Source organism: Amblyomma maculatum, chromosome 4, assembly GCF_055883805.1.
Source record: "Amblyomma maculatum isolate TAMU_Amacu chromosome 4, ASM5588380v1, whole genome shotgun sequence".
Lineage (NCBI taxonomy): Eukaryota > Metazoa > Arthropoda > Arachnida > Ixodida > Ixodidae > Amblyomma > Amblyomma maculatum.
The window spans coordinates 52,751,677-52,767,663 of record NC_139347.1 but is presented as its reverse complement, the minus strand read 5'-3'; the positions used below and the strand labels follow the sequence as shown (position 1 = coordinate 52,767,663).

The following is a 15,987-nucleotide window of genomic DNA, read 5'->3' as shown; positions in this document are numbered from 1 at the left end:
AGAATGCGTTCGAACTGAACATTGACGTGAGTATTTAGGCTATTGAATTTGGCATCAATTTGGGTGATAGCTTCCTCATGCTGTTGGAGGCGGCGCTCACGGTCAGACTGGTATTTGAGAAAGTCAGCGACGAAATTCTCTATGTTTGAGAATTTGGAATCTATTGTAGTGAGTAGCTGATCCATGCAAGCCTCAAGGGCATCTAGGCGGCGATCGATGCTGTTGAGATCTTGTTTGAGGGGGCGAATGGCCACTTTGAAACTACAACAGATAAAATTCGGTGGCTGGCTAGCCCCCGCCGCAAGCGGCGTTGACCTACCTTCCCAGCCCCGTAGGGCCAGGAACTGCCATCCCTCACCACCTCCTCACTCTTAGTAGGCAGTGGCTGGCCCGAGGTAGAATTGCACAATCTACTCTAAATATTCTTAATAAGATTCCCTTCCCAGATAGGGACATTGAATTGATTTGGGTACCGGCACATTCTGGCAACCCTGGATACGAGGCTGCTCACAAGACAGCCCGAGGTTTAGTCGGCCGGGCGGTGACCACCTCCGCTCTTGGGACAGCCAAGAATAATCTTGTATCATTTCATGATTTAACCCACCACTTCCGCCTTGAACGAAGGAAGTTTCCGCCCCCGCACAAGCGTCTAAGCAAAGAACACGAAATTACCTGGAGGAGACTCCAAACAAACTCCTTTCCAAACCCGGTAGTTATCTCACATATTTTCCCCAGCGAATTTTCTCCTGACTGCACACTGTGCGATGAAAGAGCTACTCTCAACCATATACTCTGGGGATGCAAGGAGGACCCCCCACCTCCAGAATTAGGAGAAATCCTGCATCCAGATGACTGGGAGACCCTGCTGCGCAACTCGGACCCGTGCATACAAGACCGGATCCTCAAGCACGCCTACGAGGTCGCTAACAAGCTTGACCTGCTGGCCATCTAGTAGGGCAATATAACTCGGCCCTATATAACTATCCGGCTAAATAAAGGTTTCTTCTCTCTCTCTCTGGCCTGTTGGAAAGGAAAGGCGCGATAACTGTCTCATTTAAACAAGCGAGACAGTTACCGTGCCTTTCCCTTCATATAAATCAGATTTTTTCTTGTCTTACAGAGGCGTGCAGCTCAGCAGTAACGCTGACAGGGAAGACGGACGCGTGGACGCGAACACAGGTGCTGTGCTTGCTGTTGTTGTTGTTGTGGCTGTAGGAAGAAGGAAACGAAAATGCACGGGCCTGCTACTGGCTCTGTTGCTGAGCCACCTCCGCTACCTCGTGCAGACAAAAGAGAAAATAGAGAAGAAAGAAAAAGAAGAGGGAGAGAAAGACGCGCGCCGCAACAACAGCCGTCGGCGGGTGCAATGACGGCCTACAACAGATAAAAATTCTGTGGCAGGCTAGCCCCCGCCCAAAGCGGCGGTGACCCACCTGTCCCAGCCCCATCAGGGGAGTACTTGCGTCCGTCTAGTCCAGGTTACTACTGTGTTGTATTCCTACAACAGCAGCGCGAAAAGCCCGCTCATCCCCAGGTTTGAACTGCCGCAGCCATTGGGAGGGGGGTGTGGAACTGAAAAATAGTTTGACTCCGCTAACCGGCGCTGTATCGTGCGAAAGCCTCCAGATCTTGACTGTTTATTCACTCATTGCTTGGATTGGTAGGTCAATGCCGCTTGCGGCGGGGGCTAGCCTACCACCAAATTTTTATCTGTTGTAGGCAGTCATGCACCCGCCACCACGACGGCGCTTACGACAGTTGCGGTGGTGCACGACGGCGGTTGCGACGCGCGTCTTTCTCTCCCTCTTATTTTTCTTTCTTTTCTATTTTCTCTTCTGTCCGCACGAGGCAGCGGAGGTGGCTCAGCTACAGAGCCAGTAGCAGGCCCGTGCATTTTTTTTTCCTTCTTCCTACAGTCGCACCAACAACAACAAAAATTCAGCAGACCAAAGAAGCGAGGTTTAGGGCTTAACAATCTTAAAGCACCAACTCGGGCTATGAGGGATACTGCAATGGAAGGGCTCTGGATAATTTCGGCCACGTGCTGGGGTCCTTCAGCGTGCACAGACATCGCACAGTAGACGGACGCCTCTCCGTTTCGACTCCGTCGAAAAGTAGCCGGCACACCGGGTTCGAACCTGGGTACTCCGGCTCAGCAGCCGAGAGCACTAAGCCACCTCGACGCAGCTAGGGCTGAAGGGAGAGAGGATTGTATGGGGAAAAGAACTTAATTATTTTACAAAAACGGAGAATATGCATTTTTGTACACTTCTGAGATAGGCGTATCATAAAGCCTGTAAGTTCCGTTCAAAATCGTCGAAAATGTTAGTGGCGAGATACATTTATTTGCAGCGCAGAACCTTTCTGATATCCCAGATGTTCTGGCGGACACTTTCAAAAATTCCTCAATGTAGCTAGATTGAAATAGAAAAAATATATTGTCACGAAGAAGAAGATCGGCAGCGGCGCGAGAGGAGCCCTCGCGTATAGGCCAGACACTAAAATCATCCTTCACCCAATCGCCATGTTGTGCATTCTCCTCGCTTGTCACCACATAACATTTTCCCGGGGCCGCCGAGCGATCGTCCCGATCGGTTCGCTTGTAGTTGGTGGTGACGTGACGGTGAGGATCCGACGCTTTTTTCTATACAAAACCGAAACTTAGAGCAAGAGGCACGCACGAAGCTCTGTAGAGACGAGACATATACGCTGTTGTGTGCAGTGACTACGGCGTCAAATTCGAATTGCCCGCATAGTACGACGGGTCATGCACTTTATTTCCCTCCGTCGCTGTCAAAAATAACGGCCACGCAGTTGGCATTGGCAGGCATTTCCTTCCTATCCAGCAGCGAGGCGCAAGAATGCACATGTGTGCGTGGCGCAAACATTCTTGAGGTGCACTTGTCTCCTACCTGCGGTAATGTGAGAGCATAAGGTGCAGTGGTAAGACGCCCGACTACTGTGCCGGAGTACCCGGGTTCGAACCCGACCTCGGCGGCTGCGTTTCGATGGAGGCGAAACGAAGAGGCGTCCGTGTGCTGTGCGATGTCAGCGCACGTTAAAGATCCCCAGGTGGTCGAAATTACTCCGTAGCCCTCCACTACGGCTCCTCTTTCTCTCTTTCCACTTTCATTCCCACCTTCCTCCCTTCCCTTACGGCGCGGTTGCGGTGTCCACAGAAGTTACCGCGCCTTTCCCTTCCTAAAAAAATAAATAAGTTTTAAAGGCCGGCTTGAGTCTTCCGTTGGCTTTGGTTGACTTGCTTTGTGGATTTCAGATTACATTGTTAGCTATGACTTGGATTACGGCAATGGCTAATGTCGCAAGTCATTACGCATTGTCATTAAGGAGTTATAACCAATTAATAATGCTTGGATCTGCTATTGCCTTGTAAGGTGGATTTGCTATTGGCTATGTGAATTCTGGATTAGATTTCATTGCGAAAGCAATGCTATACTCTAGGTTTCGAGCCTTCAGCGTAGCGCGGCGGTAGCCACGTCTTACCCACGTGACGCTGTGACGTCACACCCCACGTGACACACGGGCTGGCAGGAGCTGCAAACTTGGGTCTCTTGTATCACATGGGACGGTTATGTGAGAATTAGCCTGCTAAGACCCTGGAATTCACGTTACCTGTACAGGCCACTAAGGCACGTTTATACGGCTTGGTTAAAGCGGAGCTTTATATGTGGGCTGAGGAAGAGGCAAAAGAGAAGAACGCTCGGTCACCCGCAGCTAATGCTTTCGCTCGATATTTGGTTCAGCAGCGTTGAACCCTTGTAATTTTTTGGCTATGACTTGGATTCGGGCTATGACTAATGTGGTTAGTCATTATGCTAGTCATTATGCTAGTCATTATGCAATGCCATTAATGCCTTATAGCAAAGTAAACGTGACTGGATTTTATATTTTGCTTTTTGCCTCCATCAAAAAAAAAAAAAAAAAGGCGAAACGAAGAGGCGTCGTGTGCTGTGCGATGTCAGCGCACGTTAAAGATCCCCAGGTGGTCGAAATTACTCCGTAGCCCTCCACTACGGCTCCTCTTTCTCTCTTTCCACTTTCATTCCCACCCTCCTCCCTTCCCTTACGGCGCGGTTCGGGTGTCCACAGAGCAAGTGTGACAGTTACTGCGCCTTTCCCTTCCTTTGAACCAATTTATTTTTTGCCTTTTTTTTGTGGGGATTGTGTTGTATTGGCTTTGGATCTGTTTTTTGGTTACGCATATTCCCCGGACAGTCAATTTCTGTGTACGCTACCGATGAGCCAAAAAATGCTCTCGCATTAATACCACTTGCAGTTAGAACTGAGCGCGGTAGCTACTGCAGACGTCATCACCGGACGTCGCGTCTGTAAGCATCTTTCGCTTCTCATGCACTAAGTTTCTGTTTTGTACAGAAAAAAGCACCGGGTTTCTTTGTGCTGCAGGATTTTAGAATATATATTGTTTCTTTATTTCAAAAACTGATATGGCATCATCTTGCTCACGGCTTCGAATTCCCCATTGGCACTAACCACCCAACTGCGTGGTAATAAAAAAAGAAAAGATAATTAGCTGGATAATTATACAAATCCTGCAGCATATTGTGTCCGTTGCTACTTGGAGTTTTCTTTTTTTCCTGCAAATACTTTTTTTTCTATAATAAATTCCCTGTTTTCAGAAATATTCGATCGTGTTCGCTAAACCCCCGATGTATAAGGTAATGGCCATGTTATCGATATACGATTAAAAATAACCAGCAGCAGCGCAAATACCGAGAATAAAGACTAAAGTTATCTGCGACTAGCGTTGGTCTCCTTTCTAGCATCTTCTGCGCACGGGAGTGGGAATTTTGCTGCCCCTACTAGAACGCAGCGAATGCTTAAAAGGTGCTAAAAGCTGGTTCAATAAACAGAACTAGGAGAAGGGGCGGTAAAAAAACACACACACGCACACATAAACGCATCAGTACACACCGCACACAAAGCGCACTCGAAGTGTTCGTAGCGCGCAACTAGCACTCATTTTGGAAAGCTTTCAAGGGCTGAAAGGGTAGGAGCGCTTTATGGAACGATTTCCCACGCGGCGAAAAGAGCTTAAGAGCTCTTTCCAGGAAGTCGTAAACCCATTAAAATTACATCGTAGCTGCTGAAAAAACACGACTCGAGCTTAGTTTTTCCTCCTCTTCGCTTCTTCGCTGCGCGCATTTAGCTAGAGGGAGAGAAGGAACGCTTCGCGAGAGACGGAGCGCCAGTGTTACCCGCGTAACTCGACACGGGAGCAGAATTTGCGTCATCGCGATCGGCACAGCAGCTGGGAGACCTTAACACTACCTAGGCCGGATGTCTCCTCCTTCTTTGTTTTTGCCAGCTGTTTTCATGAGAAGCAATTATTTTGCGGATTCCTACAAAACATCTGTGCAAACGTGCTGAAAGTACAACAGAATATTGTATCCCGTTCCATAACTGCGCAGATCCCTCTCTCTCCCCCCCCCCCCCCCCCTCCTTTGTTTTTAAGCCTATATACTTTGACGACAGTTGCACGAATTTTATGTGCGCAGGTGTCGCTACTGACACAGTTGTACGACTTCGTATTAAAACCACAGATACGAACCCCCTCCTCAAAAATTATGTGACTGCACTGGGAATCAATCGTTTAACAGAGCAAGTTACTATATAATATTTACAGCTTTTCTTTTCTTCTCTCCTTTACCTTCTAAGTGCTTAAAGAGTGCGGTGATGCGAACTTGGTTACATGAAGGGCAGAGTGGTTGGACAGAGAGAGGTCTTCACCGTTTTAACGTTTCAAATCTGGTCCTCTTTTATGCCCCATTTGTGGGCTTGATTTATTGTATGCGTCAACAAAAATACTGTGCTAGTGCTTTGTTCTACGTTTGTCCAGTCACTCGCCCTGCTTCTTTCTTGGAGTACGATGAGCGCATTGCCAAGGGTTAAACGTCTTCAGTGGTGCCGGCGTCATTGCATGTTGACTGCATGCGACTTCACTGCTGCGTGTAAAGAAGATATGATGCGTGAAACTGCGAGGTGCTTCTATAACTGTGGTAGCCACTGAGTGCCATTAGAATACAAGTGCATTTGGAAGCCCTTACGATCCAAGTGGTTGATGTCTCTCCCCATTATTTGTACTAAGCGCTTCAGAATCCAGTCCCACAACATGCGGAAGAACGAGATGGTTCCGTTGTTCGCCAGTTCTTGTAACTTGCGCAACCGACGTCGAAGACTATGTACTTCGAGAAAACTGATGTAAACACACCTGGAGCCCATGCTTTGTACACTCCACTAAAGTTCCACTTATAAGAGGAACTTGTTTAACAGTTTCGCTTATAACTGGAACCTATGTGGAACCGTATTAAGAGTGTAGGTTGCGAGCACAGGCGTGAGCGCGTTCTTCGACGGACTTGATAGGAGACAGACAGATCATTCTCGGTATCTTAACTCAGTAGCCGCGATAAGCGAGATGACACGAAATGCACTGGAGCATTTTTTAAAATAATTGTTTGATGTGGTCCCACGGCGACGCATAAAGAGTCGTAATCTGAGTATTATAGACGCGTGCTGTCGGTGACGGGCATGACCCAGAGTGGGCGTACCTCCTCTCCGGACAGGACAGCGATGTTCTCGCGGCTACAGTGTCGTTGGATGCTCAGCGAGCATTAAGCGTGAGTAGCCGCGTTAATTATTGCCCCAAAACCTGCGTATATCTGTATAACCGACAGCCATACAGCGCGCGGAGCTGTCTGCATGCCGCTGCCGAGTATGGCTAAATTTATATTTAAAGGACGATACATTTATGTTTCATAGTTGTGGCGCGAAGCAAATTTTATCCCCACAGTACTGCGTTTGTTTCCAGAAAAACACTTGTACTATGGATCTCACGTGCGGTATACTTCTTGTCGTGCAAGTCTATGATCCCAACCACCTAAACTAGAAGGAAGGATCTCTAACGTGCGCTTAAGCGATCCTCTGGTGAGACGTGTGTTGCTTCTGCGTCATTGTTACCTTAGTCGGGTTGTAGTAACAAGGCGAAGACTGCTATGACGTATTGCTCTTGCATGGCTCAGGGTTGCGCGAAGTAGAAACAGAGAGAGAAATAGAGCGGCGTACAAACGGCGGAAGAAGCCCCATCCCCATTCGGCGGTGCTCGATCCCTCAAGGCTGCCTCGGGGGCCGGAATCGCACAAGGGGCACCCAGGCCCGGGCGCACAGCCCCCAGTCGCGATCCGCGGCAGCAAGAGATCCGAGAAAGAGCAGCCAGGCTTTCTGAGAGGGTTGGGAGAGGGAAGAGGTGGCAGAAGTAGAAGAGAGGAAAGAGAGGGGGAGGGACACAGCGGGGCAATTTCTCCCGGCCATCGATCGCAGCCGCCGGGGCCGTGAATATTTGATGGGTCGCGCGTTGCTGCAGCAGCGCCCCCGCCACCACTTCGACTCTGTGCTCTGGTGTCGGCCCTCCGTTGCCCGTCCGCTTTTGCCGTCCGGTCGGCAGGTCTGCCGTCTCTGCCCGCCCTCGCGACGACAGTGATGCCGCGTCGTCGTCGTCGTCGACTGCCACGCGGAGTCTCTCCTTCGCTCGCCACCCTTTCCCAGTGCTCGCCCCTTTTTGTCTTCACGCGCGGCGGGGTGGAGGGGAACAGACCGCACGATGGCGTCTCGCCACGCGGTTTGCAGGCGTTCAATCCTGATTTTGGGTATCACTTTCACTCATGCGAGGAAGACGGGCAGGACGACAAGCGTGAGACATCGGGCAGCAGGTATAAAATGCCCGTTTTTTGATACGTCGGATCCCAGCTCAGCTGCGGGAGAACGCAGAATGCGATCGCACCCAAAATCAGTAAAGCAGAAGCTGTAACGGCAGCAAAAAAGGATTTGAGAGACTCGTAGTTACGGTCACTGAGCATGCGTCTGCGCTTCGCAGTAAAGATACTTCACTGTCAGGTGTCCGCATGAGGGAGGTCGGCTGCGCAGCGTGTTTCGGTGAAGAGCCATTGGCATGGGCAGCGTTACATCAGCTAAACGAAGAATTACTTTTTGCATCTCGTTACTGCCGAGACTGCTGCGATATCTTTTGCAAGGTTTCGCTGCCTTGCTATTCAAGGCAGCTAACGCGCAGTCCTCGGTTCATCAACAAATGTCGATTATGGCTGTCGTTTAAACGAAGCACAAGCTTTGGAATCTCACATTAAAGCCACTGTAAGTTGACTGCAGCAGGCACGTGGCTGCTTTTATTATTGCAGCTAACTCACTTATCGGTTAAGAGACACATGGGAAGCGGAAACTTGCAAACTCCTTTCCCGCGTGCCCCTGACATATAACGTGCCCCTGCACCGTTTATGGCTTTGACTCACGGGGAAACGCACATGCCGCATTGTGGGTCCATCTGTCAGAATACTTCTAAATCATCTCCCTCTTTCAAAAATTCTAAAAAGAGGGAGAAAACAAAAACAGAAATCCGCGACGGGTGATTCTGTTCATGTTTCTTCTTATGAGCGCAAAGAATAAGGTCAGATGCTCTGATATCAGTGCGATATGGATATTCCGACTGTTTCGAAATACGGGCAAATGCAATCTATCAACCTATAAAGAGAAGTATCACACTCCACATACGTCTATTTACTGAGCGTTTTGCCTCCTGCTTTCGCGAAACGCACAGATGCTAAAGGCCTTGGTCAGAAAAGTTCAGCCGCAGAAGTAGTCAAAAAGACTAGAAAAAAAATGTTCAAAAAGCTCTGATTATTTCGTGTCCATGGTGACTCCGGCATTTCAAATGCACCCACTGCAATGGGATGAACATTATGCACGCGCTTCGTATATGAGGAGAAACATTCGCCGCAGCTTGGTTCCGCAGAGTGGTTTACAAATAATATTGCTGACAATAGGGCAAATAAGTGAGGAATTTCGAACTGCTCTTGGAACAGTTTTAGTTGAGGGCGCTGAGTCTGCGCTATGCACCGTGCCGCGTATAATATTGTGAGCACATGGCATGCCGGCCTGCCCGAATCAGTGGTAAAAGAGTACAAAGGAAAGATGCGAAAAATGGCTGCTTGTTTGGCTGTCATCTGAAACAACGCAGCATGTTTCACTTCATCTGGACCTTATGACTCTTTAAGTAAGTAGTGAGCGCTAAATTTGTGGCGTTAAATGTATTAGTTGAAGATTCACCCAGCTGCAACGAGAACCACAAATGCCTAAGCTTTAATTGCAGTATAAAATTATCGCAAAATGCTTATCTGCACTATTCATGAGGCTTGTAAATGCTGAAATGGTCGGAATTCAAAGGCAGCACACGCAGCCGCTGTGTGCGCGCTTCACAGGTTAGCCTCGCTCCCTTCGGATGTTCAGTGCGACTCTTCCATGAGTGTGGAAAGGAATGAAACTGCACCCTAAAGGTACCTCGGAAGGTGAGCCATTAATCGCTTCCTTTCAAACTCTAATACTTTGTAACAGCAATTTACATCTATCTTCTTTAGGAGGCCCCCCAAAATAATATTAAAATCCCCACAGCCTGTGTCACTTTTTAATTTAACTAGCTTTAACTGTGAAATTTTGACGCTGCCTAACAGCTAGTTCTAACAACATAAAATATGCTTTGCTTTATTACCTAGACGAAGGAATTAATCAATCGAATAATAGTTTGCCTTTCTTTATGGTTCCCTCTTCGTTGAATGTTTCCATAATTAGCGAGCGTCAGAAATATTAAATACAGATAAGTTCCTGCCGGCAGTACACGATGAAATTTTTCAGAGCGCTGCAATAGGTGGCTAGATGAATACCGTAGATAAAGCTTCGTGTCATTTGTGTTCAATGATCCCCTCTGGCAAAGTATATTATATTTGCCCTGACACGGTGGTTGAGTGGTTATGGCTCTGCGCTACTGATCCGAAAGAAAAAAAGAAAAGTTCGTCATTCTTCGCAAATGTGATCTTTACGAAGGCATTCCTACTATGACGTATTTATTAAACGCTTAACGCCGTGAGAATGCGCAGACGGCATAAAAGGTTTTCACAGTTTCTTTGCGTAAAGAGGCAGTTTGAAATATTAATGAGATTTTGCATATTTTCGTCCTTTAACCTTAATCTAACGGTTGTTGCTGTGTCCAGGGTCATTGCAGTCGTCGTGAGCTGTAGCGACCTGTTTCTCTGACTCCATTGCACAACCAGGCATGACATCCTTGTGCATTATTTTCGCTGTCGAACCTAAGTTTTGCTTTATTTAGTCTAGTTTTGCTTTTTGCGGCGCTGTTTTCCCCCCTAAAGTAGTCTGAGAACCATATTAATATTTATTTAAGTTGCAGTGCCCGGTGCAATACAGAAATAAAGCAGCAAAATTTCGCCATAATTTCGCGCGATTCATCCCGTCGCCGAAACAAAGAAAAGTACAGAGTAAGAAGGAGCCAATCAACCCCACTGGGCCGGCCTATTTGTCCGCATTGAAGAGCGTTGTAAATAAACGCCTCACTACTTATGCAGTGCGCGACAGTATTGGTGAAGGTTGTGGAATTGTCGAAGACGGATCATTTTGGCCTTGAACGTAGCCTTAGACTCGCTGGATTACCGCCGCTCCTGATTAATATGCCTCGGGACGACATTGAACCATTGGTAGCAGCATCACGAGCAGCTGACCTTAGCTGAATAATCCTATGAAAATGTTTATGCGTGGCTCCCAAACTACAAACGAATGAACCGGCGCAATCGATGGGGTGCTATGCTGAAGCAATCAATAGCGTATCTTCTAATATAACACGCTGGTTTGGTACGACAACCCTGAATACTTACTACTCAGACCTCTTTACCTGTAAAATAATAATAAAAAAAATGTTCTCTTGACGGATACACTAAACAGAAACATGTGGAGCAAACGTTGCTTCAACGACCCCTATGGTATCCGGCGATACCTGCGCCGCAGACAAAGAACACATCATAAAAAAAAAAAAAAGAAATATGGGGGACATATAAGCTCCACCTTCACGGATATTAAGTGAGAGCCTTAACGGCTATTGTCTGCGGTTTCCCCAGCCCATCGTTTTTCGTGCACGCTCAACTCTTACTGACAACCATTCGCGCCGAACCTCAGCTCGGCGCGAATGGTTGTCAGTACACAATGGTTGACAGCACACAGCACACAATAATACACAATTAAAGCTGTTGATGCTTAATCTCCTGCCGTTTCATATTTTTTCTGTGTTTGCGAGATGGTGTTCCAAGGACCAACGTTAATCTATATTGTAGGTTCAAATATCCCGCTATCTAGATATTTGGCGCGAGCTTGTGACATGGTATTTAAACCCCTAATTATTTCCTCTACACTTTCACACACAGCTACTGGTTCACAGTCGTAAGCTGCAAAGTGCACAATGTGTTTTGACCGAGCGGTATGACCGTGTCTGCGTGGAAAATAGTGTATCTGACTTTGGATACAAGAATCCAGGTTTCGATTTCTATCTCATTCTTCGTAAATTTTGTTTTCAGTGAAATCTGTTTATTTTTCGCTTCAGCTCCTCCACGTGTGACGGCTAACCCTTCAAGCTTATTCGTTCTTAACATGCCGGTGCCTGTGCTGAACTAGAACGTTGTCGCTACAAAATGATGCAAATTAGTGAACCTTAGGACGTGCAAAGAAGATAAGGTAGGCCATGCGGTTAAAAGAATGGATGAAAATGTCTACACTTTGCCAGTAGGCAAATAAAGCTTGACATTCACCGCCGAAGTCGTTATATAGGGACCATCTGTAAAACGCTTAGAACGTTCGAAGTTTTGAATCTCCTTCGTATTTCCCCGTACGTTTGCTTAACATCCAATGTGAACGTCCACCGCGAGTGTCGATGTAACTGCTCCCGCGTTCACGACTAACATGATGCGCCAAATTTTGCGCGGGTAACTGCTTCGGCTTCAGGGCCACCCTGTGATCTGTGATGAACGGCGAAATGACGGCTGCGCGACATCTCTTGAGTGCCGAATAATGGTGCGCGTAACTTCGACGACTAGTGAAATTACGATCTATGGTCCACTTACCAGAAGATGAGAAGAATAACCATCTACACACAAGAAATGGTTCGCCAGTGGTGAAGGCTCCACTATGATCATACGATCAAGATCCTGACCATGCTTGCAACAATTCCTACGCTGACTGTGTGCACCCGCCACCTGTGTATTAAAGCTGTATATGACCCGCCATGTATACCGATATCACTGCCGACGAGGCGCGATGCCACAGGAGGATCATCCGTAGCCGATCTCCTATCGCAGCCTGTCTTCCTCACACTGCCGACGAGGCGCGATGCCACAGGAGGATCATCCGTAGCCGATCTCCTATCGCAGCCTGTCTTCCTCACTCTTATGCCAGCGACATTAACAATCCCCCCGAGGCTGTGTCCACCCCTAGGGAACTAGGCGGAGCAATCGATGGAGGCAAGGACTATGGAGAGTCAGTGTCAATACCGTTGCCTTTGTAGCAGCAGAAAGCTCTTTTGCCTTTAGTATGCGATGAAAACCAAATAGCCCCATACCTCACTTTAACTATACGGCGAACGCGAAACAAAATGTAAATAATGATAAAATGGTAGAGAGGTGCCGCTAGTTATAAAAACTGGTTTATTTTAGCGAAATGTCGAGCATACTTTGAATACAGAAATAAGTATCACAATTCACAATCGAAGAACTTGTTCGCGAACCGTCGATGCAGAAAATTACTTGTAGAACCGTGTCAGGTTCAGTAAAATAACTTTCTAACATCCCCATTTGCTTCTGGATATTGACGAAAGTCAGCATGAAGAACAACATCAAGAAATTCCTGTATGTATGACTCAATTGGGAAATAGCGTGCTTCCCTATTTTTTTTCTTCTTCAAATTGCTGTTCGTGCCTCTGACTCCGCGATAGCGTCTTTCCCTTTCTCTACTCCTTCTCCCTCTTTGCGCACTATAGTTGGCAGAAGAAAGCGCGCACGCTTGTAAAAATACCCCTTCCCAAATGAACAGCTTTACTCCAACCTCCTCCCCTCAATATGCAACTCCTGAATGCCAGTGAGAATTTTCAATTCAGGTGTTGCTGCTACTGCATCCTTGTGGTAACTATAGGTAATTATCCTTGTGGTAACTATATCTATAGGTTCACGTATGTGGATACACGCACATGTGCCTCGATCAATACATCATTGTGCAGGCGTACATAATTAATAATTCTGTCATGCTCAAACATCGTCTTTCTATCATCTAAACGACACATAGCGAAGGCTCGCTTGTGCCACTCATCATATTCCTGTCAGCATTGTGAAAGTGGCATTCTTGTTCCCTTATAACCTAGTACGCTCGAGTACAATGTATTTGTGGCGTGATCCAGTGTTAACAAATCCTTTCGAAATAACGATTTTTCTATAATGCGCTTAACGTGTTAGAAAGAGCATAACCAGCTTCTGTACTACGTGAAAAGTTACTATAAAAAAGGTGAGCCTGTACCCAACCAGTTAGTGCGATTTCTGAGTGTCCCCCAGCGAGGAAAATAAAAACACTTCATCCCCGGGCATGCCGGACCCTCGTTTCGAACCCGAGCACGTGTCGCAGTGGTGGGCATCGTCTCGCTTCGATGCACCGAGTTGCACAGCAGTGACCGCCATCAACAGAGCGTTGAATAACCTCCAGATCCTCCGGGGTCCGTATACCACCAGGGGGCCGGAGCACCGACCGTGACTGTCGACCACCCCCCGCTGCATTGTCTTTTTCCGCAAGGGCGCCCGGGCGCCCATTAACTACGTCGTGTCTATCGGCCAATTTCAAGGCACTCCCGGGATTGCATTGATCGCATCAACCGATAAAGTGTCATAGTGCAACCGAATTAACACTTCGTTACGGTGGAAGCTGACACATCGATCCTCTTTGTATTAGTGCCCTTCGCCAATTGGGCTTGAACTGCGTTGACTTGTTTGCTTGACTCGCACAATTATTTAGCTGACTCTTAGTCCGGCGCGATTACCGGCTAAGCCTCGTACTACCAAATGCCTAATCTAATGCTTCTCCGCAGCCTTGTATGAGGACTATGGCTTGAAACGCACAGTAACTCATCAGCCGCAGTTGGTATAAACAGGCTCAGATATCTCTGTAGCACAACCTCTTTGAACAGAAACCACGCTGTGAGAGGTTTGGCGCAGATATCAAGCCAAGCACAGTAACCTCATACCAAGTCGGACAAGGCGTCAATATTTGCAAAGTAGCGTAGACAATAACTCCTCCGTCCAACATGGATGAAAGAACCCAAATACGCTGCACGCAGGTATAAGCCAAAAAGAAGAAGAAGAAGAAAAAAAAAAAGAAACTGAACAACAACAAAAAAACATGAAAGGGCTTGAGAATCTCAGCCTTAACTTACTCTATTTAGGAACCCATTGAGTAACAATTGCCGTGCGATCGACCAGCGCGCTGACCCACGTTTCATTTAGGTCCTTTGACAATAAACGATCAATTGAAGAAGTGTTTGCCAATTAAAGATCCTTCTCCCGAACATTTCACGGCAGGAAAGTCAAGCCTCGCGGAAGCGTGTACCCGTTAGAAGTTGGCTGGGCCCCCTGCAGCTCTGGGTATTAAAGCCAGCGCCTGCTGTCGAGGGGCTGGATCAGGGAATAGCGTTGGCATTGGTGACTCTATGCCAGTTACAGCAACTGTGATTATCTTCTTCGCCGGTGTATTTCAGCTCCAGTCCGGACGCCGAAAATCGTGGAACCAGCCAAAGCACGCTATACGGCCAGCGCTGCAAATCTTTTGGATTACTGTCAGAACCTCTTTCTTAATTGTTGAGCACTAACGAACCTGTTTCTGCGAAAGGTATACACAGGCCGCTAAGCAGGAACGCAAGGAATATGTGACGCGTTGTCTATACTTAAACGTGCCTGATCATTATACGGCGAATGTTCGCAGGGACGAGGTATAGTGCTCAGGCGACGTAAATAAATTGCCACTGGTAAGAACTCAATGCAAAGATGATATGTGCTCCTGAAGAGGAGGACGCTCAAAGCTATAATTTGATTGCGATATCTCTCAGTGCCATCAATTTTAGCACTATGGGCAAGTTGTACTAAACACTCCTCGTATAGCCCTACAACGGCTTCCTAGTATCCCGTTTTGACCGGAGAGCTTTTCTGGCTCCTTTAATACGCAGATCTAACACGGCTGCATCGGGACAGTATCGATCCAGCGAAATCGTCAGTGGCTTTCTTAACACTTTTGACGCGTGTTAGAGGTCGTGCAAATTTTCTAGTATCTTCTTCTCAGCATGTTTTCCTTCATTCAATCCAGGCATCGACAGCAGTTAACACGTGTTCACGCTCTCAGCGTCTCGCGTCGGAACGCGCGTGCCAGCGTCGTCCGCGCTCGGTCCGTACTCGCCGAAACTGGCTGCGCCGGCGGACGCGGCGGCGGCGGCGGTGGAAAGGGTTGGCGCCGAGAGAGGAAGCAGCCCGGTGGCTTTAAATCTTAATGAGCCGGCGCCTGTAATAATTCAGTAGGTTTGGAAAGGCAGATTTGGGCCAACTCGAGCCGCGCGACCACTCGAAACAACAGGTCCTCGCACGCCTCGCTCGCTCGTTGCTCTTCCCCCCTTTCCGCCGTGGGAAGGACTGCGGCAGCGACGCTTTAGCGCCACCCGGGACGGATCAGCGCCCCATTGACGGCTGAGAGCGAATCGGCACGGCTGAGAGCGTGCGCCGCGCCGAGAGTGGGCTCCCCGCTGATCGAGTTAAATACTCTTTGTTTGAAATGTGGTATGCCGTGGCGGCTGTTCAATAAGTGAAAGCGGTAAAGGGGTACTTTAGATGGTCTTCTCGATTTCATTTTTAGGGTGTTATTTATTAAAATTATTAAAATTTTTGTTCCCCTGTTAAAGGGTTTCAAGTACGATGGGCAAAAGTGCGTATGGTGCATAAGGCGATTTTGCAAGTAGGCGCGTAATAATTGCATCTCATTGGATTGTTTGACATGACATAAAGGTAGAACGAACGCATGTAGACGTGT

The 15,987-nt window shown here is 47.7% G+C and overlaps 1 protein-coding gene across 1 annotated transcript in view; it reads right to left on the bottom strand.

Annotated features, from left to right (window-relative positions):
- Nucleotides 1-15,987, bottom strand: part of acj6 (abnormal chemosensory protein 6) — a 76,235-nt gene that overhangs the window by 46,961 nt on the left and 13,287 nt on the right. The gene's annotated exons all lie outside the window — the stretch shown is intronic.